The sequence below is a fragment of the Odocoileus virginianus genome, unplaced genomic scaffold, assembly GCF_023699985.2.
Source record: "Odocoileus virginianus isolate 20LAN1187 ecotype Illinois unplaced genomic scaffold, Ovbor_1.2 Unplaced_Contig_12, whole genome shotgun sequence".
NCBI classification, from domain to species: domain Eukaryota; kingdom Metazoa; phylum Chordata; class Mammalia; order Artiodactyla; family Cervidae; genus Odocoileus; species Odocoileus virginianus.
In genome coordinates this window covers 2,216,205-2,242,571 of record NW_027224329.1, presented here as the reverse complement: position 1 = coordinate 2,242,571, position 26,367 = coordinate 2,216,205, and the positions used below count along the sequence as shown (strand labels likewise).

Here is a 26,367-nt window from a genome sequence, read left to right as displayed (position 1 = left end):
GGAGGAGGGCATGGCAACCCACTCCAGTATTCTTGCCTGGGAAATTCCATGGACAGAGGAACCTGATAGACTAGTCCATGGGGTCGCAAAAGAGTCAGACACACAACTGAACAACAACAATCCTGAGGAATACAGTGGCTAAGATATTCGTATTAAGAACATTTGACCTATAAAAAATAGTGGTGGGGTTGGAGCTTCTCCTTTTTATTTGGAAACTTTTCTCATAGTATGGGTTTGATGACAAGGAAGCTCTTATAGTAATATTGATATAATTAAAAAATACAAAACAGAGGCTTCCCGTAATTGTGGAGAAATGAAGTGGTCAAATTAATCTTCTTGCAGGTAGCAGTTATAAAAATTGATTTAAAAAACTTGTTAAGGACGCTGGAATGTGCACAAAATCAGATAGAAGGAAAAACATGGCAACTGCAAGGGACAAGAATTGTAAGTTTGTGACTTTCTGGTCTGCAGACATTTCCTAACCCCCATGACTATGGCTAAAAGAAACAGAGGAGAACTTCCCTGGTGGTAGAGTGGTTAAGAATCTGCCTGCCAATGCTGGGGACGTGGGTTCAATCCCTGGTCTGGGAAGATTTCCATGTGCTGCAGGGCAACTAAGCCCATGTGCCACATCTACTGAGCCTGTGCTCTAGAGCCCTCATGCTGCAACTACTGTAGCCCACACACTATAGAAGCCAGTGCTCCACAAGAGAAGCTACTGCAATGAGAAGCCTGCACACCACAACTAGAGTGTAGCCCCTGCTTGCTGCAACCAGAGAAAGCCCACGTGCAGCAATGAAGAACCAGTGCAACCAATAAATAAATTTAAAAGAAGAAAAACAGGGGAGAAGCACAGCCTTATTGGTTCAAGGTACATTTCAAGACTGGAAAATCAGCTGGAAGTTTAAAAGGGGAAATCCTACTAGCAGGAAGCGAGTTACAGAAAGAGTGAGACTCAAACTTTGAATACAAGTTCTTCAAAATCCTTTTGACAGTTTAAGTCTGCAGGTGAAAGAGAAGATTCATAAGACCCAATGCAAAACAGGTAAAGACCAGAGAGAAATCTATATTTGAAATAGGGAGCTACATAGAGCAAGATCAGAGCATTTGCTTTATTTGCTTGGGTTGAACCTGAGCTATGGCAGTGAGAATGCTGAGTCCTAACCATTGGACAACCAAGGAATTCCCATGGTTTAGTGTAACTTTAAAAAAAATAATGTTTATTTTTATTTTTAAAATCAACTGAATTGACGTATATTTTATGTGTTTTAAAGCTTTTTAATTAATAATACAGAGAGGTCCATGTATCCTTCTCCCAGTTTCCCCCAATGGTTATATCTTACTTAACTATAATACAGTATCAAAACCAGGAAATTGACATTGATAGACTATGCATGCATAGTTCTATGTCATTTTGTCACGTGTAGATTTTGGTAACCTCCATCACAATCAAGATAAATAGTGATCCTGTTACCACAAGATCTCCCTTATGCTACCCTTTTATAATCATAGTCACCCTTCCCTCCTCACCATTCCTAACCTCTGATAAACAAAATCTTTTTTCCATTACTACAATTTTATCACATTGAGAATGTAAATAATGGACTCATACAGCATGTGAATTTTTTGACCCTATGAAATTGGCTTTTTTCCCCACTTAGCATAATACCCCTGAGATCCATGTGTTTTCAATATTTCATGCCTTTTTATTTCTGATTAGTATCCCATAGAATGGATGTGCCACAGATTATTTAACCATTCACCTACTGAGGGTCATTTTGGTTGTTTGCAGTTTGGTGCTATTACAAATAAAACTCCTGTGAAGATTTGTGTACATATTTTTGTGTAGATCTAAAATTTCACTTCCCTGGGATGAATGCCCAGGTATATGATTGCATTTTATATGGTAGTTGGATGTTCAATTTTATAAGAAACTGCCAAACTATGATCTTCCATTCAACATGCCTACTAGTAATGTATGAGAAATCCAGTTGTTCCATATCCTTGCCAGCATTGTTGTTATTTTTTTTAGCTGTTCTAATAGGTATGTATTTATATCTCATTGTGGTCTTAATTTGCATTTCCTTAATGGCTAGTGATGTTGAAAAATAATTTAAAAAATAACTGAAGAGAAATTGATACAACATAAACTAACCATTTGAATGTGGCATTTAATATGTATACAATGTTGTGAACCACCTCTATCTAATTCCAAAACATTTCCATCTCTCCAAAGTAAAACTTCTTACTCACTAAGCAGTTACTACTCAGTCTACCCTCCCCTTCCCCCAGCCCCTGGCAACCACAAATCTATATTCTACTTCTATGGATTTATGTATTCCAGATATTTTGTATAAATGGATTCATATAATATGTGGACTTTTTGTCTGGTTTCTTTCACTTAACATAATGTTTCACTTACAACTGATAGGGACAAAGTAATAAAGGGACAAAGTAGGTAATTAAATAATTAATCCCACTAGGGGATTACAGGTAGAAAAGAATATGGGAGACCCCTGTAAGTTAATGATTACTCAAGAAAGCAGGTTTGCTTAACCACAAAACCAAGCAGGCTTGCTTAGCAACAAAACCATGCAGCAGAAGCATGAGACATGCCCCAAAACAATAAAACAATGGTGGCATGAGACCCACATCCTGCCCAGTGAGCTCAGTAAGTTAATGATCCCTAGGACATGCTCTCTGCACACATAAAAACAATAATTTGTGGACCTAGCTTGACCATGTAGGGACAAGAAAACTCCCCTGCTCAACCTGGAGGAGGAGCTGATGATGGAAGCATGACATCTACTCAAGAAAGACAAAGAAGTTCTTCTCCCCCTCCCCACTTTTCCTTTGATTATAAAACTGTAGCCCAGTAAGTTCTTGGAGCATGTGGCATTTCTCACCAACCTGCTTGTAAGCCTCACAAGCATCCTATTCTAATAAATCACTTCTTATCTATCACTTTGCCTCTTGCTGAATTCTTTCTGCACTGAGACATAAAGGACTATGATACTGAAGCTCCTCAGAGCTCCTGAAACAACAACCAATGGTTTCACAATCATTCATGTTGTAACAGATACCTGTACTTCATTCCTTTTTTAGTGGCCAAATTATATTCCTTTGCCTGTGTATATGATTTGTTGATATCCATTGGATATCCAAAATGTATATCCACTGGTGGACATTTGGGCTGTTTCAACCTTTTTGCTATCATGAACAGTACTGCTATGAACATGCATGCACATGTACTGATTTGAGCACCTCTTTCATTTCTTTTGGATATATACTTAGCAGTGCTTTTTTTTTTTTTTTAACTGAATGTATTCCAATCTGTGCTTAGATGAAGCAGCAGAAAACTGAAGCCCAGGGACTTGAAGTGCCAATAGATAGAGCTCAATGCCAGCAGGACAGCTGGTAGTTAGGTGTGAAACCTTAGAGGCAAGGAAACCACAGAAAGGTGGAGCTTCACCTATGTCCAAATTCTTAGTGGGCTGTCAAATTATACAGACACATGGGAGACCCCACAGGGGTCAGGCTAAAAATATAAGTGGATAGCCATAAAAACAAAGCAGATATATAAGTTGCTGCATACCACAAGCAACACAAAGTTTGCAGTTTCAGTTCAAGTAAGTTAACTGTCTACTATAATCGAAACTCAGTAATCAGAACATATCAGATTTCAGAATCACTATATTTTCTAGAATGTCTGATTTTCAACCCAAAATACTAACCATTGAGAGAAACAGAAAACCGACACCCAGAGATAGGGGAAAAGCAGTCAATAAAGACTGACTCCGAGTGGGCCCAAATATAAGATTTAACAGACAAAGACTTAAAGACATCTATTGTAGATGTGTTCAAAGAATTAAAGGAAATTTTTCAAAGAATTAAAGGAAAACGTGTATCAATGAATGAGAACATTGCAGTTGAGACATGGAAACTACAACAAAAAACAAAGATTCCAGAGCTGAAAAATGACTGAAATAAATTTGCTAAATGGGCTCAATAGCATATAGGAGATGGTAGAAGAATTTATGGGCTCAATTTCAAGAATCAATTTGAAAAACAAAAAAACAAGAAAAATGAAGAGAAATGTGGGAGAATATTAAGCAGTCCAACGAATGTGTAATTGATGTCCCAGATGGGGAGAAGAAAAAAAAAAGGATAGAAAAAATATTTGAAGAAATAGTGACCGAAAAGTTTAAAGGATATCAAATACACCTAATTATTTCTGACATCTTTTTTGTGAGTGCTTTGCAACAGGTTACAAAGTGGAGGAGCAGGCCTTTGGTGCTACCTAGTGGTCATCTAGGAAGCTCCAATTATAATTTGGGTATTAAAGAACACCTTGATGATTTTATTACTTCTAATCTTTGTGGCCCATCTCAGAGAAGGGCAACCTTAACAAGAGTTTCCAGTTAATAACACAGATGTCCCCAAAAAGAAGTGGCCCCAGCCTTGTCTGCGTTACTAATCAGGAAAAAATATAGTAACTAAAGTAACATCAAGAAGATTAATAATAATTTTGGCCACTTTACAACTGTGCAAGTCCTTATTGTTCTGTTTAATTACAATCATTTACAGTTTTGAAGTATAAAAAATCAACATGAAAACAAGAAAGTTAACAGTCCCTTTTGAGTGATTGTATTTGGGTAGGGTGAGAAAAACAAACAAACTTTTGCCATCTGGGTAGAACATGCAGAAAGTAAATAACATTTTATACCCTCATGGTTGAGAACAAATCATATACTCAAAGACCACTTTTCTTTCTGAGTTCCCAGTCCTCTACTATACAAAGTTTCTATTTTTTAAATCAAATAGTTTTAATGGATTTCAATATGTACACATCTAGATGCATGCACATACACTAAATAATGATAGATGACCACACTAAAGCTATAAACATTAGTTTTCAAGTTAATCTTATAAGCATATCATAAGACATTTTATTGCCTGGATTTTTGTTTAATCTATCTCCATAATCTAAATTTTATGAAGAATAAATATATTTATATGTTATAGTAAGTTAAAAATAAACTTTTATGGTTACCAAGCATTTTAAGTTTTTCTGGATCACTTCAGTATATTTTATTTTAAGACATTTGGCTGCACTACATTTTCCTTGTGGTGTGTGGGCTTTCTCTAGTTGTGGTGCACAAGGGGCTTCCCTAGTTGTGATGGGCAGGCTTCTCTTGTTGTGGAACACTGGCTCTAGACTCCACAGGCTCAGTAGTTGGGGTACACGGGCACAGTAGTTGTGGCATGTGGACTTAGTTGCCCCACAGCATGTGGGATCTTAGTTCCCCCACCAGGGGTCGAACCCATGTCCCCTGCATTGGAAGGCAGATTCTCAACCACTGGACCACCAGGGAAGTCCCTGGATCTTTCATTTTAACTTCTTTAAAAATTGTTGCACTTATATAATGCAATGAGTTTTGCATTTACCAACTGATAGCTGAGTTGGTAAAGAATCTGCCTGCAATGCAGGAGACCCAGGTTTGATTCCTGGGTTGGGAAGATCCCCTGGAGAAGGGAAAGGCTACCCACTCCAGTATTCTGACCTGGAGAATTCCATGGACTGTATAGTCCATGGGGTTGCAAAGAGTCGGACACGACTGAGTGACTTTCACTTTCACTTCATATAATGCAATGTTGCTAAAATCAGGAAGAAGACACTTAGCTTTGTTTTGAAGGGGATTCTGAATATGAAATAAGTTAAACATTTTTTTTACTGAAGTATGGGTGAGATTTAGCTTTTTTAAAACCAAATTTATCAAATCACTCTGATTTGTGTGAGGATTCATCTTGATTAGGAATATTAGGTAAACTTAGAATTATACATTAATTCTTTTATAGTTATTTTAAAATGTTAAAAATACTTCACAGATATTTTTGTGCGTGATTACTGGTGCTAGCTTGATATCTATTTTCATTTCTCTCTTTTTACAACCCTTTACAACTAAGGGTTTGCAAGTAAGATTCTAAAATCTTTCTTTGTAACCTAGAATCCAAACATTTGACTACCTGAGCCTGTCAATTTCTGAATTGGAATTTTCTATGTGTGAAGAGTTTTCTTAAAGGGTCAATACATTTAAAGCATCAGGAGTCCAGTTTCTTCTGTGGGAATTCTTGAGTTCTTTTCTTTTAGGTTTATAAAAGTACTTGTTAGTCTCAGCAAGTTAAAAAGAACAGAATGTCTTTATTATCAAATATATTAATTCTCTCTGGAGGTAGGAAGAAGTGTTCTAAATTATTTTCCTAGAAAATCCTTCACATTCATATAGAGGAAGAATCATATTACACTCTTGGACAAGCTAGAATTTGTCCAAGTTGGAATTTATAGTCAAATAATTTTCCTTCTCTATGTTGTTATGTGCTATTTTCTGTAGCACTTATCCAGTGGATATGTGAGTTGAACCAGAGGTTAAATATCAGCACCAAAAGGTGTTTTTCCCCCTTAACATTTTAAATTGGCTTATCTATGTACATCTATAGTATTTCCTCACTTCTATTTTTTAAAAATTTTATTGGAATATAGTTGATTTACAATGTTGTGTTAGTTTCAGGTGTACAGCAAAGTGATTCAGTTATACATATACATATATCCATTTTTTTTAGATTCTTTTCTCATATAGGCCATTACAGAGTATTGAGTGGGATTTCCTGTGCTATATAGCAAGTTCTTATTATCTATTTTATGTATAGTGGAGTGTGTATGTCAGGCCCAGTCTACCAATTTATCCCTGCCTCTACCATCCCCTGGTAACCATGTTTGTTTTCTACATCTGTGACTCTACTTCTGTTTTGTAATAAGTTCATTTGTACCTTTTTTTTTTTAGATTCCACATATGAGTGATATCATATGATATTTGTCTTTCTGTGTCTGACTTACTTCACTCAGTATGACAATCTCTAGGTCCATTTGAAAGAAAGAAAGTGAAAGTCGCTCAGTTGTGTCCAGCTCTTTGCAACCCCATGGACTATACAGTCCATGGAATTCTCCAGGCCAGAATACTGGAGTGGGTAGCCTTTCCCTTCTCCAGGGGATCTTCCCAACCCAGGGATTGAATCCAGGTCTCCCACATTGCAGGTGGATTCTTTACCAACTGAGCCACCAGGGAAACCCAAGAATACTGGAGTGGATAGCCTATCCCTTCTCCAGAGGATCTTCCTGACCCAGGAATTGAACTGGGACCCCCTGCATTGCAGGCGGATTCTTTACCAACCGAGCTATCAGGGAAGTCCCCCTAGGTCCATTTATGTTACTGCAAATGGCATTATTTTGTTCTTTTCTATGGCTGAGTAGTATTCCATTATATATATGTACCATGTCTTCTTTATCCATTCGTCTGTTGCTGAGCATTTAGGTTGCCTTTATATCCTGGCTATTGTAAATGGTGCTTCCATGAACATTGGACTGCATGTTATCTCTTTGTTTTCTTTTTTTTTTGGCATGTATCTCTTTGAATTATGGTTTTCTCTGGGTATATGCCCAGGAATTCCCACATTGCTAGGTCATATGGTAGTCTGTTGATCTTTTTAGGTTTTTAAGGATTCAGTTCTTTTATTTCTTTTTAAAAATTTTATTTACTTTTAATTGGAGGATAATTGCTTTACAGTATTGTGTTGGTTTCTGCCATATATCAACATGAATCAGCCATAGGTATACATATGTCCCCTTCAATTCTTAAAAGGGAGAAAAAAAAGGAAGATGAATGCATTCAATAATTGTTCATAATTTTCAGATAATTAGTGCCCAGTGGCCAATTGGGGAGATGTTGTTAAAGGATGCAAACTTACAATTAGAAGATAATAAGTTTTGTATGTCTAATGCAGAGTATAATGATTATAGCCTATAATGGTTTCATACTTCAAAATTGCTGAGAGATTAGATTTGAAATGTTCTAACCATAAAAAAAGAAATTATAATCATGTGACATGACAGAGGTGTTGGCTAAAGCTTCAGTGTCATCATATTGCAATATATAAATGTATCAAATCAACAGGTATGCTTTAAACTTCAATAGTGCTCTATGTAAATTATATCTTAGTACAAAAAAAGGAGTGTTTCTTTGCTAATTCTTTTCAGAAAGGAAAAACAGTGGTATGATATACCAATACCATACCATAAATATGGTATACGTATATCAAATGATATTATTTTAAAAAAGTGTTTACAGGGACTTTCCTGGTGGTCCAGTGGCTAAGAATCCATGCTTCCAATGCAGGGGGCCCAGGTTTGATCCCTGGTCAGGGAACTAGATCCCACATGCCGCAACTAAGGGTTTGCATGCTGCAACTAAAGATTCTGTGTGCTGTGACTAAGATCCAGCACAGCCTAATTAATTAAAAACAAATTAAAAAACATTTGCAGAGATATCTTAATAGCAACCAATTATGGCTTCCATCTCTTTCCATTCCACCTTCCCTTCTATCAGATTTTCCCTGTTGTTGGTTGTTGGCCTTCTATTGGCTGTGGGAATTTTGGGGATCTGGCTACTGAACAGTTGATGGAAATGCATTGAGTTTGGGTTTAGTAAGATATTATTTATGAGAGTCAAAATAATTTCTATATATAGTTAATTACTGATAATATAGGAATGTTTTTCAGGAATACTTCTGCTCAATGAGCAAGGTCAGAGGTTGGGCTGCAATAACAAAAGTACCCTTGGCGTCTGGCACAGAGAGAGTGTGGTTAGTGGAAGAGAAATAGAATTTGAAATGCACAGAGCCAGAAACTATGGAAAGTCTGTGGAAAGTTATTCTAGTTACCAGACATGAAAAATTTTATGTGAAGCATTTGGTTCTTATCAATGCCTAATCGAAACATAGATGCCTGACAGGAATAAAATCAACAATGCTGATGAATGATTACAAATGTACCAGAAACATTTTTCTCTCTGTTTTTTTTTTTTTGGTGGAAATCTAACTAAAGAGAATTTATCAGAATTCCTGTGTTTTCAAGCTCAAACCTATGGCACTATTACCAGCAATATGTACGAGTATGAATTCTCATGTTTTATGCATCCCAATATATTGGACTATGTTTTAGTATATATGATCCATGTTGTCTGGATGGAGTCTGGCAGTTTTGCATGGGATAGCATGGAAAATCACCACTAATGCAACAAAATGGCTTGAAGAAATGTGTTCCAGTGCCTAAATGCCTACATGTAGCTATCAGTATGTCATTGTATAGAACATAAGAGTAATTTGATATATAATGAATGATTACGTAGCTCAGTATAATTCAGCAGCATAAGAAATCCTCTTGTAAATGCCTTAATTTTATCTTAATTGTGTGTATGTTTCTTCAATATTTTACTGACCAACCATAATTTGTATGTGACAGGAACTATCCTAGTGCAAGCCAAAACCAACAACTGAAGAAAAGAAGACTGGCAGAAACTTCAACATATTAAAAAGTCCATTATATCCAACAGAAATCAAATACTCTAAAGATCAAAAGTCACAAATTAAAGAAAGGAACCACTATAACCAAGAAAATATAGATAATGAAATGATGAAAGAAGAAAGGAAAGAAGATTATAAGCATTAGACACAAGTTGAGAGGAAGTGAAAAAGTGGATAATAAAGTAAAACACAATTTGTAGGATCAACAGAGCATATATGAATGTTAGAATTTATTAACACCAATAAAAACTAAGAGTTTTCCTTGTGGTCTTTATGATAAACAATAATTTTATTTAATATTGTTTAGCAAAAGACAGATTTCCCCCAAGTCATTATCTCAATAGTATTTACAGAGAATCAAACATAATTTAAAATGGACATTATAAAAGCTTTTATTTATTTATAAACCCTTCTCAGCAAAACATACTGGATGGATATATTAATTCATGAAGACTCCACAAGGCACCAGCAAGCTATGTTTATTTGAGAATACCTGAAAGTCAAATGAAAATGAACAAAATCAATGTCTTGAAGAATAGATAGGAGAATTATTCTTTTGAATTGCTTAAAAAGAAGAAAATAGTTATAGCTATTAAATTTTTAAGTAAAATAAGTTTTCTCTTCAGAGGTTAGAAAGGAGAATGGCATTCTTCAAAACACAGATTTCATGGCAATCTTTTACAAAATTGATAAATGTGATTGGTTATCATACTAGCACTTGGAAAAACATCAAAAATGGAAAATTGGAGTTGCTTATCTAAACTGGTTTATAAGAATTAATGGAGTCAATGAGAAAATAAAGTGGAAAATTAAGTTAATAAACGAGACACAAAATACTACCCCATTATTGTGGATTCTACGTTAGATGTGACAAACACCAATTAATTGGTGATTATTGGGCTCTAGTATAATTTAAATGTTTTTTACTGACTGATAACCATCCATCAGTGATTTTTTAAACTTAATTTTTATTGGAGTATAGTTGATTTTACAGTGTTGTGTTAGTTTCTGCTGTATAGCAAAGTGAATCAGTTATACATGCACATATATCCCCTCTTTTTTGGATTTCCTTCACATTTAGGTCACCACAGAGCACTGAGTAAAATTCCCTGAGCTATACAGTAGGTTCTTATTAGTTATCTATTTTATACATAGTATCAATAGTGTATATATGTCAATTCCATCAGTGATTTTATTCAACACTTTGAAACAAGACCTTGGGTGGTTATAAACTTCCACTGAACAATATTTGCAGTTAATATAGGGCAGTGTAGCTGTTAAGAAAAGTTAGAACAAAAGACTTGAAAGAGTACTCTTTAAAGACATTAGAAGTGATATGCAGAATGCACAGCTCCTTTTAATAATTGAAGACAAAGGTGCCTCCGTAATACTTGAAGTTTTTACTTCTTTGGTATATTGTCATAATTTTGTTTTTAGGCTTATCTCATAGATGTACTAATTTATTTTTTTTTAACTTAAAAAATATATTCATTTGGCTGCACCAGGTCTTAGTTGTGGCATGCAGGATCTTTGATCTTAGTTGTGGCATGTGGGATCTAGTTCCCTGACCAGGGATTGAACCTGGGCCCTCTGCATTGGGAGTGCAGAGTCTTAGCCACTGGACTGCCAGGGAAGTCCCTGTAGAGTTAATAGTTTAAATACACATGCCAACTTGGATTCTTCTTTTAAGAGTCTGAGTGTCATAAGATAACTTGCTCATTATAAGGCTCATCAACCCCTGCAACATGGGTATAATGACATTTTAAGACCTCTAAAATATATTTGTGAATATCGGAAGGAAAACCCAAGCGAGATACAAAGACTATTCAAAATATTGATAAAGCTTTAATGCCATATGGAAATGAATTTTGAAATATCTCAGTAAAACAAATGAGAAATTCTGAATCCTGATAGAACTGTATTTCTGGGGTACTGTACTTGTGTCCTACAGCTGCTATAAAAACTTACCACAGATTTTAGTGGCTTTAAACAACACAAGATATTATTATTCTAGAGATCAGAAGTCTGAAATCAGTTTTACTAAATTCAAGGTGTTGGCAGGCTTCTAGCTCTAGGGAAGAAATCAGCCTTTTTCTTTTCCAGCTTCTAGGGCCTACTTGCATTCCTTAGCTCATGGCCCCTTCCTCCATCTTCAAAGTCCACAGCATTACATCTTCAAAAAAATCTCTATGACCCCTGCTTCCAACGTCACATCTTCTTCCGGACTGACCCTCCTGCCTCTCTTTTATAAGGACTTTTGTGATTACATTGGGTTGACTGAGATTATCTAGGATGATCTCCCCATATTTAGATCCTTCACTTAATCACATCTGCAAAATTCTTGCCATGTAAATTAACAGATTCACAGACTCTGGAAATAAGGCTCTGGACATCTTTGGGGAACATTATTCTATCACAGTCTGCCCTTTGGCCCCCAAAGAGTCATGTCCATCTCACATGCAAAATACTTTCCCTCCATCCCAGAGTCCTCCAATGTCTCATCACATTTACAACATCAAGTCCAAAATCTCATCCAAGTCTCATCAGTTCAAAAGTCCCAAATATCACAGAAATCATCAAAATTAGGTAGAATGAGGCTCTGAATATGATACATTGCGGCAAAATTTCTGTTCATTCCTGGACTTGTGGAAGTAGAAAACAAGGTATTTGCTTTGAAAATACAATTGTGGGATGAATATAGGATACCAGTTATGTACATTACAGTTCAAAATAGAAGAAAATGAAAGGCAAGAGTCACCAATACTAAGCAGTTTAAAAATCTAGCTAGGCAAACATTAGGTTTCAAAGCCTGGGAATAAAACTCTGTGGTTTGACATTTTCCCTTCTGGGCCCATGGCTGTGTCCACTTGGCCTGCAGCTCGACTCTCTGAATCATTCTTTTTCACAGGGAGTACCATGTGTTTGCAGCTGATGACTTTTATTAGCCCATTCCTTGCCTATAGAATTGTGGCAGTTGACAGTGGTGTCATGGAATTAACTATAAAACATTACATTGTTTTTCTGGATTTTGTGATGCTAATGGTACTTGTGAATGTTTGCAGTCTTATAATTTGTTGTGATTTCTTTTCTCAGTCTAAGTTTTCACCTCTGTCTAATTTTGTATTCTATTAATTAAAGAGATCCCCCCCCCCCCTTGTTATGAGCTTCAGGCCCCGTAAGCCTGGACCCACCCCAGGTATAGACCAGTGGATTTTAGTTTTTCTTATCGCACACCCCATCAGTAAAAAGATTTTGAACAAACAGTGTGTATATCTCTCTCTCTCCCCACAATGTTATATCTTTAACTATTAGATTAAATATTATTATAAACATACAAAACATAAATTAAAGAGAATGATATAAAGAAGAATTAATCTTTAAAAATATCTTATGAATTCATAAGATCATAAGTTATTATCTCAAGGACATAACAGGCTTGGGAAGATGTTCATCATTAATAATGCATGATATAGATTTACAAATATTTTTAGGTATTCTTCTTGATTACTACAGTTTGGGGGGCTGACAGTGTCTGATGTGACTAGATTACTTATTGTGATCTATGAAGAGCTTGCTCTCACAGCAGGAGAAATGTCAGCTCTGCCACTTTTTTATTATGCTTGTGCTCAGATTATTACTAGATTTATTTTCAATTGGCAATTATTTATAGAGCCATTTTCATTTAGGTTCTTTGCAAGAATCTATTCAGGCCACTTGTTCATGTTGTAATGATGGTTTATTTAAAACTAGATACTATTAGTGAAAATCCTCTTGATGAGTCAGAGATGAACAACCACTTACTGTAATATTCTGAAAGTGAATCAAGAACTGAGAATGCCATTGAGTATCCATCCACCTTGTGGAACTTTCCCTCCTCTTAGGAGCCCTCTTGACTATGATACATGAACTGGGAGAGGGCAACACTGGCCCAATGTCTTTGAGGATGCTTTCATAACAGAGATATCCATTTACCTATCACCCAGAATAGGCATGTGTTGGCATTTCATTGTATTTGCTTTGGATTTTTAAATATTAAAGAACACATTATGGATTAAGTCAAAGTCCATTTGTACCTTTTCCTAATTCCCTTTATTTCCAGAGGAACCACATCCTGAAGTTGGTAGGCATTCTTCTTATCCATTTTCATGCATGCAAATTTATTATATGCACATATACTTAGACAAAAGCTAGTATTGTTATATATTTTAACCTTATATATGTTTTCAAAATATATACAAATCTATCATCCTGTACATATAATTGACAACTTCCCTACCATTATGTTTTTGATATTCACCCATGTTAGTAGTTGCAACTCCTTTTTTCATTTTAACAGTGATATACGATTACATTGTATGAATTTACACAACTTGTCTCTTTTTAAAATTATTTATTTATTTATTATTTTTTTATTCTTGGCTACACGGAGTCTTTGTTGCTACAAGGGGACTTTCTCCAGTTATAGAGAGAGAGGCTACTGTCTGTGGGGTGTGTGTGTGTGTGTGTGTGTGTGTGTGTGCGTGCTAAGTTGCTTCAGTTGTGTCTGACTCTTTGTGACTCTATGGACTGTAGCCCACTGGCTCCTCTGTCCATGGGATTCTCCAGGCCAGAATACTGGAGTGGGTTGCCATTTCCTTCTCCAGGGTTTCTTCCTGGCCCAGGGATCGAACCCACATCTCTTATGTCTCCTGCATTACCACTGGTGCCACCTGGGAATCCTTGGCTTCTCTTGTTGCAGAGCACAGGCTCTAGGGCATGGGCTTCAGTAGTTGTGGCACACAGGCTTAGTTGCCCTGTGGCATGTGGAATTCTTCCTGGACCAGGGATTGAACCCGTGTCCCCTGCATTGGCAGGTGGATTCTTAACCATTGGACCACCAGGGAAGTCCCACAACTTATGCCTTGATTCACCTCTTCATGGATATTTAAAATCACTCCATTTCCCACTGTTTGGAAAGCTGCAATAGACATATTTCCTTGAGCATTTTTCTAAGCATTTCTCTAGGGCAGCAGTTCTCAAACTTTTTGGTTTTACTCTCAAAAATTACTGAGGACCCCAGAAAACTTTTGTTTATGTGAGTTATGTCTGTTAGTATTAAAAGTGAGAAATTCAAAGACCTTTAATTATGACATCTTTAAAAATGAATATGTCCATTATAAGTTAGCAAAATAATTTATTTTGTGAAAAGAGCTATATTTTTCAAAAGGACAAGATACTTAGTGAAAGAAGTAGCTTTGCTTTACATTTTCACAAATCTCTTTAATGTCTTGTAATAGAAGAAAGCTGAATTTTCATAGTTCTTCTGCATTCACGCTGCTATTCTGCTTATTCTGGGTGAAAAATAGGAAGAAAATCCTTTTTCACACATATATGTAGCTGGAAAAGCCAGGAATATTTTATTAGCCAATTCAGGTAATTGTGGATATTCTTTGATAATATACCAACATTTGACGGAAGTTTCTTAGAGGTTAGTTCCAATATGCAATCTGAAACCATATCAGTGAATTTTTTGTGTTTTCATACATGAAAAACTTATTAGTATATCCTCACTTTGAATAGATTTTTTTTTTACCCTTGTGTGATTTTGTAATATTGTGCATTGATCATTTGAAAAATATCTTGTAGATCTTCCAAATATTGACACATTTCATGAGACAATGTAAAAATATTACATGTGTTACTATAACCATTGAACTCATCAGGAAAGTATGTTTTGGAAAGCTATCAAGCTCATGGTGGCAGATACAAGTTTTCTAAAATTCTAATTTTTACTTGAAAACTTGAATTTTATAATTGGTAAAAATGCTGTCAGTTGTTTTCCCTTGAAATGACAGGCTCACTTTGTTAATTTTAGAGAAAATGTCTGCCAAGAACCCAAGCCTGAATAACTAAAGTTTAACTCTCAGTAATCCTTTTATGTAAAAATGGTGTTTGATGAAAAAAGTTGCTTTTAAATTGCACAAGTGTTTGTCTTTGAGGCAGTTATTATAATTCAGGATGCAGCGGAAATGTTTTATGCATACTTCTCATTTTGTCATACAAAATATTAAAAACCCAGGTACTCAAGGGTCAATATTTGTTACATTAATGATTTTCACTGGGAACTTCCCTGGTGGTCCAGTGGCTAAGAATCTGCCTGCCAATGCAGGGGACACAGGTTTGATCCCTGGTCTGGGAAGATTCCACATGCCATGGAGCAACTAAGCCCATGCACCACAACTACTGAAGCCCGCATGCCTAGAGCCTGTGCTCCACAACAAGAGAAGCCACCACAATGAGAAGCCCATGCACTGCAACTAGAGAGTAGCCCCTGCTTGCCACAACTAGAGAAAGTCCATGCACAGCAACAAAGACCCAGTGAAGCCAAAAAGAAAAATAAATAAAATTTAAACATTAAAAAAAGTAATTTTCACTCTTCCATCAAAGACTTTCTTAAGTGCAACTGACATTAAAGAAAAACAAACAGCTGCCTATGGTGCTGATGAACAGAGTGACTATGTTAGTACCTCTGTGTGTGTCAGTCTCGTAGTGGTGTCCTACTCTTTGTGACCCCATGGACTGTAGCCTGCCAGGCTCTTCTGTCCATGGGATTCTCTAGGCAAGAATGCTGGAGTGGGTTGCCATGCCCTTCTCCAGGGGATCTTCCCAACTCAGGAATCAAACCCAGGTCTCCTGCATAGCAGGTGGATTCTTTACCATCTGAGCTACCATTTGATGTCATTTCCTGATTTCCTAGGACTACTGTAAGAAGTTACTATGACTTTGGTGATTTAAAACAATACACATTGATTCTCTTGCTGTTTGGGAGGTCAGATGTCTGAAATCAATTTCACTGGGCTTAAATGAAGTTGCTGGCTGGGTTGCACTCCTCCACACTCTAGAATCTGATGCCTTGCTTTTTCCAGCTTCTAGAGCTGCATTCCTTCATCCCTTGGTCATCATGTCTTCCTCCACCTTCAAAGCCAGCAGTGTAGCATCTTGCTTTTGTCACGTTGTTTTGTTCTTCTGTGCAAATCTCCTTCTGTCTCTGTTGTCACCATCCTAAACACACAAGAGGGGACCCTCCCACTCCTAAATGGGTTTGGATGTCAAGACTGATGATGCCGTGCAGACACCAAGGGGTAATGAAAAGCTTTATTACTTACACAATTGAGCCTTTTCAGATAATCACAATAGTGTGATCACTCACCTAGAGCAGGACATCCTGGAATGTGAGGTCAAGCGGGCCTTAGGAAGCATCACACCGAACAAAGCTAGTGAAAGTGATGGAATTCCAGTTGAGCTATTTCAAATCCTAAAAGATGATGCTGTGAAAGTGCTGCACTCAATATGCCAGCACATTTGGAAAACTCAGCAGTGGCCACAGGACTGGAAAAGGTCAGTTTTCATTCCAATCCCAAAGAAAGGCAATGCCAAAGAATGCTCAAAGTACCACACAATTGCACTCATCTCACACGCTAGTAAAGTAATGCTCAAAATTCTCCAAGCCAGGCTTCAATAGTATGTGAACCATGAACTTCCAGATGTTCAAACTGGTTTTAGAAAAGCCAGAGGAACCAGAGATCAAATTGAAAACATCTTTTGGGTCATTGAAAAAGGAAGAGAGTTCCAGAAAAGCATCTATTTCTGTTCTATTGACTACGCCAAAGCCTTTGACTGTGTGGATCACCACAAACTGTGGAAAATTCTTCAAGAGATGGGAATACCAGACCATCTGACCTGCCTCTTGAGAAATCTGTATGCAGGTCAGGAAACAACAGTTAGAACTGGACATGGAACAACAGACTGGTTCCAAATAGGAAAAGGAGTACGTCAAGTCTGTATATTGTCACCCTGCTTATTTAACTTCTATGCAGAGTACATCATGAGAAACGCTGGGCTGGATGAAGCACAAGCTGGAATCAAGATTGCCAGGAGAAATATCAACAACTTCAGATATGCAGATGACACCACTGTTATGGCAGAAAGTGAAGAGGAACTAAAAAGCCTCTTGATGAAGATGAAAGAGGAGAGTGAAAAAGTTGGCTTAAAACTCAATGTTCAGAAAACTAAGATCATGGCATCTGGTCCCATCACTTCATGGCAAATAGATGGGGAAACAGTGGAAACAGTGACAGACTTTATTTTGGGGGGCTCCAAAATCACTGCAGATAGTGATTGCAGCCATGAAATTAAAAGACGCTTACTCCTTGGAAGAAAAGTTATGACCAACCTAGACAGCATATTAAAAAGCAGAGACATTACTTTACCAACAAAGGTCCGTCTAGTCAAAGCTATGGTTTTTCCAGTAGTCATGTATGGATGTGAGAGTTGGACCATAAAGAAAGCTGAGCACCGAAGAACTGATGCTTTTGAACTGTGGTGTTGGAGAAGACTCCTGAGAGTCCCTTGGACTGCAAGGAGATCCAACCTGTCCATCCTAAAGGAAATCAGTCCTGAATGTTCATTGAAAGGACTGATGTTGAAGCTGAAACTCCAATATTTTGGCCACCTGATGTGAAGAACTGACTCATTTGAAAAGACCCTGATGCTGGGAAAGATTGAAAGCAGGAGGAGAAGGGGACAACAGAGGATGAGATGGTTGGATGGCATCACTGACTCAATGGACATGAGTTTGAGTAGACTCTGGGAGTTGGTGATGGACAGGGAGGCCTGGCGTGCTGCAGTTCATGGGGTTGCAAAGAGTTGGACACGACTGAGCAACTGAACTGAACTGAACTGGGCAGAGCAGGGCAAGCCTCTCAAGCAAGTCCAAAAATGACTTGAGAGAGCAAGGAAAGGAGGCTGGCTTGACTTTCTTTCTTTTTTTTTTGCCGTGCAATATGTGGGATCTTAGTTGCCTGTTGCTGTTGCTGCTTAGTTGCTTCAGTAGTGTCCAACTCTTTGTGACTGCAGCCTTCCAGGCTCCTCTGTCCATGGGATTCTCCAGCAAGAACACTGGAGTGGGTTGCCATGCCCTCCTCCAGGGGATCTTCCCAACCCAGGGATCAAACCTGGGTCTCCTGCATTGCAGGCAGATTCTTTACCACTGAGCCACCAGGGAAGCCCCTGACCAGGGATGAAACCCATGCCCCCTCCCTTGGAAGCGTGGAGTCTTAACCACCAGACTGCCAGGCAAGTTCCCTCTTTTTTTTTTCGTTTTTAAACAACCAAACAAATAAAGAAATGAATGGATGAATGATTTTGCTGTTGTTGTTGTGATTAGGGAGTGGGGCTAGGGCGAGAGGTCCCGTGCACAGGTAGGGGCTTGTGTGGTTTAACTCTTCCCATCAGTGCCAAAGGAGGGAGCACTCAGGTTTTCTTATCAGCTTGCTCAGATATGAGGCAGAAGGTAGAAGAGAAAGTGCTCAAGCTTAAAGGCTGTCAGCAGTCAAACATCAGAAAATGGAGTCATACTCCTCCTTATAGCCTCCTAGTTATAAGGACAATTGTAATTACATTTAGGGCCCACACAGATGATCCAGGATAAACTCTGTATCTCAAGATCTTTAACTTAATCACATCAGCAAAGTCCTTTTAGTCATATAGGGTGACAGTCACAGATTGCCAGGGATTGGGAACTGGGTATCTTTGTATTTCTCTGATTTTGAGTGAGGTTGCACATATTTTTTAATATTATCTATTGGCCAATTTGGTTTCCTCTCTCTCCATCTATTTTTCTATGGTGTTGTCTTTTTCTTAGAGTTTTAGTGAACTTTTTGTATATTCGGGACTTCCTTGGTGGCTTAGACGGTAAAGAATCCGCCTGCAATGTGGGAGACCTGGGTTCGATCCCTGGATTGGGAAGATCCCCTGGAGAAGGGAAAGGCTACCGCCACTCCAGTATTCTGGCCTGGAGAATTCCATGGACAGAGGAGCCTGGTGGGCTACAGTCCATGGGGTCACAAAGAGTCAGACACAACTGAGTGACTAACACTTTCACTTTGTATATTCTAGATACTAATATATTAATACAATAAATACTATAATATAAATATATTTTATAATACAAATATGTTTTCCTAATCTGTGGCTGATAGTGTGACCTTTTAATGATGGCCTTTTTCATATAGAAGTTTTAAATATTAATCAAACATCAATTTTGACCTCCATGGTTTGTGCCTTTAGTGTTGAATTTATTAAATCCTTTCTTATGTCTCCTAGAGTCTCTTATATTTGTTTCTTAAAAGTTTTACAACATCTCCTTTAGGTCTTTAAATCGTTGGAATTTATTTTGTGTCAGTGATGTCAGGTGTAGTTTCTAATGGTCTTATTTTCAACCTGGAAAGTACAATGTTTTAAATAATCTGTGTTTTTCACCACTGAATTATAATCTCCTCACTTTCATATGTCAAGTTCCTATATGTACATAGACTATTTATTGACATTCTAATCTGTTCTGGTTGTCTGCTTGTTTATTGCTATACCTATACCACATGTAAAATATAATATACTATTCCTTTTAAGTCTTAAAATCTACTAGGGCCAGATTCCCTGGTTTTGTCCAAGATTTTTTTTTTCTATTCTTAACCCTTTATTATTAATTCCCGTTGGAGTTTTGATTGGAATTTCAGTGAATTAATGTCAGTTTGAGGAGGATTGACATCTATATATAATTTTCATATATGAACAGGACTAGATTTATCTAGATTTATCATTTATCTAGGTCTTTTATATCCTATGTATTATCTTCATGAAGATCTTATGTAATTTTACTCTTTTCACTCCTAGATACCATGGAGTTTTGAAATTTATGGTGAAAAATTAAAAAAAATTTTAAATTGGTTGCTACTAATAAAATAAAAAGATATATCGTATATAACAAGCTTGTAAACTCTCTTAGTTTTAGTAGTTTTAGCTTTTTGTGGATTTTCTAATAGGTTATTTTGTTTAAAAACAATGATGATATTGTCTCTTTTCAATTCTAACAGAATTGTCTTATTGCTTTGTCTGTGACCTCTAAGACAATGATACATAATAGTAGTAATAGGTTGTACTTGGCAAGGTTATCCTTGCCTTCATTCTAACTTTAATGGGAATGCTTCTAACATTTCACAATGATCTTTCATGTAGGTAGAGACCGACTTTCATGTTTAAGTTCCCTTTTATTCCTGTTCCAAGCAGTACCCCATACTCTTTAAGTCTGTTCAGTTTAAGTTGATATCAAAATATTTTCATCATACATTGTATTTTAAGGACATTTGAAGGTCATTGGCTGGCACAATTATAATAATAGATAAGACTTTTAATGTATGAGTTAGCATCAGTATAGCTAGTAGTTGAAGGAGAGGTTTTTTTTTTTTGAGTTTTATTATTTGAATTTTAATCCAACTCTGCCATTCACTAGCTGGGCAGGTCACTTAAGTTTTTTAAGCCTCAGATTCCTCATCTTCATAAAGGGTTGTGATAATAGTACCTACTTTAGATTTATTCAGTGAATAAACATTTATTGAGTCAATCATGTTTTAGGCCCTGGGGACATACCAGTGAACAGACCAGTGAAAAATAAAAATTCATGCCCTTATGAAGCTTATAAGGTTGTAATGAGGATTGAAAGAAATAATGATGTATTCCTGATATGTGGTACAGAACCTGGAACATAATAAATCCTCAACAATTGTTACTTAGTGCTATTATCATGGTTGTTCTCACTCTCTTGGAGGATCTTGCAGCATAAAGGACCTGTGTTTGTTCACTGATTCAGTGAATATTTATTTTACACCTACATCATAAAGGGTATTTTGCTAAGAGTTAGGGCTCAAGAATTTGGGGGAACTGTCATAGCCCAAGTTCCAGCAAAGCATAACATTAAAAGTTCTGCTTCTGAAGAAAACTGAGGACCTTTCCTTTCTGTTTGGGAGCGTTTTTGGCTTCATCTGGCACTTGAAGCAGATTTTTCTCATTTCTTTTTTTTTTTTTTGGCATTATGGTTGTGACTTATTAAACAAAGACAAAATAGAACTGTAATCAGTGAACCCAATCTTTAAAAACAACAAAAAATTTTCTTTGGAAAATTGGCAAGCAAATGCATGCTTAAACAATTTTTTATTGGACTATTAACTACTCTTCAAATAGATTTTCTTTTTACTAAAAAGTTTATTGAAAATCTCAAATATTTTCAAATATAGAGGAAACAACATAACGAACACATAGTGCCTATTGTTCAGCTTCAGCAATTATTAAAGATAGTCACTCTTGTTTCATATATACCTCCACCTACTCTCCCCTATTATTTTGAAGCCACTCCCAGACATCACATCATTTCATCTGTAATTGTTTCAATATAAGTAAACAGTTGGCTTAATCAGTCCTGTACAACCTTGCTATGACACTCATTATTCCCAGCCTATATTCCCATGTAGCAGTTATAACCTTCTAAATCAGGAACACTGAGATGGGATTAGGAAAACCAGCTACTAATAGGTTCTTTTTCTAGGAGATGGTTCTGTAGTAGCTAAGAGAGAAGAGGTAAAGCTCAGAGCTTTGGATGACCTCCAGGAACACAGAATTCCAGCAAGCATGAACAAATGTGAAGCATTTTAATTTCCAAGACAAGGGGTTTAAAAGGTCTTGCCAGTGAAATGAATATAGAATGTTTTTTCCAAAAATTTAATTTAGAGGAAGAAATTGTATTTTATCTTTCAGTGCATTGTGATGTCTTTGGTTTCCTCAACTTCATTTATATGGTTTAAAACCAGAAATAGAAGTTTACTGTCTCACTTCTGCCCCTCCTCCCTAGTTTGTCTCCCTTGAAAACTCAAAGAGTAAGTAGTTAATTCAGTTACTGTGGGGGGTCATCAACCTTTTCATGCAAAGGTGAACAGAGGAAATATTTTAAGTTTTGGGAGCCAAGGACAGACCCTCAGGACAAAGTTGAGAAACTCTGGTGTAGGGCAGCCCAGGTATTGATCTATATGAAGAGCTCCCCAAGTTAAGTTTCCAGTTGATGGTTTGCTATCAATCCTCTGCCTGTGATGTGAGGGTACAGTGATAACTTGGGTAATTAATATCAACAGACAATTGTGAATTTTCAAGAAAATATGATTCTAGCTCTTCAATCACAACTTTTTTTTCCTTGAGCTGCTAAACAGATGTTAAATGGTTGGGTTTGAGGTCCTCCTCCTTTGTTTTATCTCATCCACTTTGTGGAGTAGTATTGAGGACAATAAAGGCTTAGATAAACCTTTTCTTGGTAATAGGGAGGTTTGCAAGAAACAGGGCTTATGTGTTACTTGAAGAGATCCTGCTACAAAGCACATAGAATTCTGATTGGCTTAGGGAAGACTAGAAATTTCTAGAAGGGTCCTACTAATTGGTGCTTTCAAAGGAGGCTGCACATGTGTGAAGGTCAGAGAGGAATGAATCTGGAGAAGGAAAATGTAGAAAATGTAACTTCTTCCAGTTCAAGCTAATGAGATGAGATAGGGTCCAGGTAATATTAGCAGAGTTTGATCAGGGCATGAGGAAAGCACTCAAGAGAGATACTGAAAGGATTTATAATGCAAGGATTCAAAACAATGTAATACAAGGGGAGAAGGAAAACGTTGTGTGGGTCAGTGTTTCTCACAGTGTTGTCCTTGGAACATTTACAAAAGAATTCTCTGGGGTTATTTGTGAAAATACTGATTTTTTTAGGCTCTCCCAAGACCTTTTGAATCAAGACCATCATGGTATCCTGGAATCTGCATGGTTAACAGACTTGCTGACTGTTTTTGACATAAACCAGAGTTTGAGAAGCACTGGTATAAGCAGAGCCTTGGCTTGAAATAGAGGATGATCAAGATGACAATGTGAAAATTCTGTAAAGCAATTATCCTTCAATAAAAAAAATAAAATTAAAAAAAAGAAAAGATGACAATGTAATCTGAAATAAAGATGTCCCTTGCCTTACAAAAGAATGTCTTCCTGAGAAGTTGCATGTTAATATAGGTTTTCTAAATTTACATTTATTGTAATTGCCCCAGTGGGACTCATTATTGCTCAGAAAAAGTCAAAGGTTTAGATTTTCATAGAGTTCACATTCAACTGATTGTTTCAAGCGTTTGGAGGAATCTAATCTGTCAAAATCAGTATTATCTAAAACAAAATGCAAGCATTCAAAAATATTTACTTTTATACCTGTTTCTGTGATCCTTTAGCATTTTTGCCTTTCACAAGAACATTTTGTGTCAATTTTCAGCTTAGAAAATAGAGCAAATTAGGTTTAATTAATTTTGACAACCATGATAACATGCTTGTTATGATTATATAAATGAGATTTTTGTGGCTTCCATATCTGTTGCATCTCATGTTCAAACAAAGATCTCACATTGGAGCAGAAATATGTTGATTAGATGAGTGACATTAAGTACAAAATTGTATTGTGCTGGGTGCATTTGAATTCTACACAAAGAACAGGCTCGGAGTCTGATTATCCCAGCCTCTGATTGCTTTGTCATTCACAGTTTTGATAAATGATTTAATCATGTAATGAATTGATAATTTGCTGTTGAGTCAACAAAATAGTAAATTGCAAACCTTACTTTGGAAAATTTGAAGACTAGTTTGGATTTTCATCCATTGCATTATTTAATAGTGTATATATAATTGTTCTAATTTTTTCTACTGTCCTTAATCACTTCCACTTGATTTGGTAAGGCCCTCGCAGGCTCTCTGTAAGAGTTTCATTTTGACAGGAGGATGATAATACATGGCACATTGAGAATTACAGGAACTCCAATAGAGGGGAGTAATGGTTTTATAGTATGGAAATGCAGAGTCCCTCTTTAAAAATCAAATTGGTGGATAAATGAAATTGCATTCCCAGCTTGTTTCCAAATTAACTGTTCATTGAGGCCCATGTCAATCTGCATTGTTTGCAATGTACAGGAATTCAGAAGAGTATAGAATCTCAGAATGACAGTTTGTTAGATCTGGTGGGAATTTAGGATTTCTCAAACTCAAATGTCTGCAAGGACCAGGCAGTTAATATAAATTAAGTGACATGCAGCAAACTGCAATATAAAGGAACAGGGCTCCTTTCCTTGTTGCTGGTAGAAATGTGGGCTCAGTTTTCCTAACATCTTGATTTTTCAGCAGGTGCCAAAATCTGATCTTCCCTGTTCATCTTCCTGCTGAGTAACCAGGAGGCCCTGGGACCCCTTCCTCAGAGTCACAGCTGATTGGACCAGAAGTAGGCTCTTGCCTTTGAGGGCTGCTGGCTCTCCCGAGGCTGGCAGCTGACTTTTGTGTGGCTGAAGCTTCAGATGAACAGGGCCAAGTAATTGCCTCAGGAAGTTCGGTTCATGAGATTTCCCAGTCGGTAGGAGAGCAGAAGGAAGTAGACCCAGAGACTGGAGCCAAGTCATGGTCATTGCAGAGCACTTGACACAAGGTCATGTACTCCTGGAACTGAGGTCCTCAGAGTGGCTGAGGGTCTAGCCCCATTCACCACCTGAGTCCCCATACTCTGTAAGATGTCGTATTTTAACAGTGATCTAAACCCGAGGGAATGAACATCCTGTATTCAGAAATGTGTATGTGCAGGGTTGGGTTAATTGGGGACAGTTGTACTTACCTTCCAGAGTGTTGGGAGAATTAAGTGAGAACATGTGAACTGGTCTAGTTTAATACTTGACACATAGTACTTTGTGTGATCTTCCTGGCTCCCTTCCTCTTTGCTCCTCCACTGCTCATGTGTTTATACCTAGTGTTGGCTTCAACCAAGAGCAGAATACTGGTATCTGTGACTCAGGTCACTAATGGATAAAGTTTTCCCCTGTATATTAGCTAGCTGCCACTTGCAAGGCCCCTGCCATTAACCCATGGTTGCCTGTGTCTGTCAGGATTTAGTATAGGAAACAGAAACCATGATAGGTATTTTCAGTAGAAAGAGATTTAATAAGGAAATCAGATTTTTTAATTTATTTATTTTAATTGGAGGATAATTACTTTATAATATTGGATGGTTTTTGCCATACATCAACATGAATGGGCCATAGGCATACATGTGTCCCCTCCCTCCTGAATCCCCCTCCCACCTCTCTCCCCACCCCATCCCTCCATGTTGTCACAGAGTGTGGGCTTTGGTTGCCCTGCATCATACATAAAACTTGCACTGGTCATCTATTTTACATATGGTAATGTATATGTTTCAATGGCTTCCCAGGTGACACTAGTGGTAAAGAACCCACCTGCCAGTGCAGGAGACATAAGAGACACAGGTTCAATCCCTGGGTCAGGAAGATCCCCTGGAGGAGGAAATGGCAACCCACTCCAGTGTTCTTGCCTGGAGAATCCCATGGATAGAGAAGCCTACAGTCCATAGGTTTGCAAGGAGTCAGACTTGACTGAAGTGACTCAGCACACATGCTATTCTCTCAAATCATCCCACCCTCTACTTCTCCCACTGAGTCCAATAAGGAAATTAGATTTTTTTAAAGCCTTGGAAGGGGAGTGCGAAATGGCAACCTACTCCAGTGGAAATTTGCCTGGAAAATTCCATGGACAGAGGAGCCTGGCAGGCTACAGTCCACAGGATCACAAAGAGTTGGACATGATTGAACACGCACACACATTCCTTACTGGCTATATGACCTTGGGCAAATTATTTAATTTCTCTCAGCCTCAGTTTAAAAGAAAAAAGAAAAAAAAAAGCCTTGGAAGGGTTGAAAGAGTGGGATCTAAACTGGACCTAAATGAATGGCTCCCCAAATCTTATAGACCCCATCCACCAGTTGGCTACTACCTGTGAGACCACCACTGGAATGCTTGAGTTCAAGAATGGCCCAGGAAACAGAAGCTGGATTCAGGAAATCCACCCTCTTGACAGCCAGGAAGCTGGAGCCTGGATACCAGTGCACTGTTGCAGAACATCCTTGAGTCTGCATGATCTGCATTCCAGCATAAAGCAGTCCATAGGGGCAGGGAAGGTGGTGTTGGCTTCATTCCTGCCCTTTTGACCTCACATGAATGCACACATTTTGGGGAAGG

The 26,367-nt window shown here is 37.4% G+C and overlaps 1 non-coding gene and 1 pseudogene across 1 annotated transcript; both read right to left on the bottom strand.

The window, feature by feature from the left end:
- LOC110124651 (tyrosine-protein kinase Fer pseudogene) overlaps positions 1–26,367 on the bottom strand; it is a 62,722-nt pseudogene that overhangs the window by 23,040 nt on the left and 13,315 nt on the right.
- Positions 10,978–11,050, bottom strand: TRNAG-CCC (transfer RNA glycine (anticodon CCC)). Its single transcript has one exon. It is a non-coding gene; the product is annotated as a tRNA-Gly (tRNA).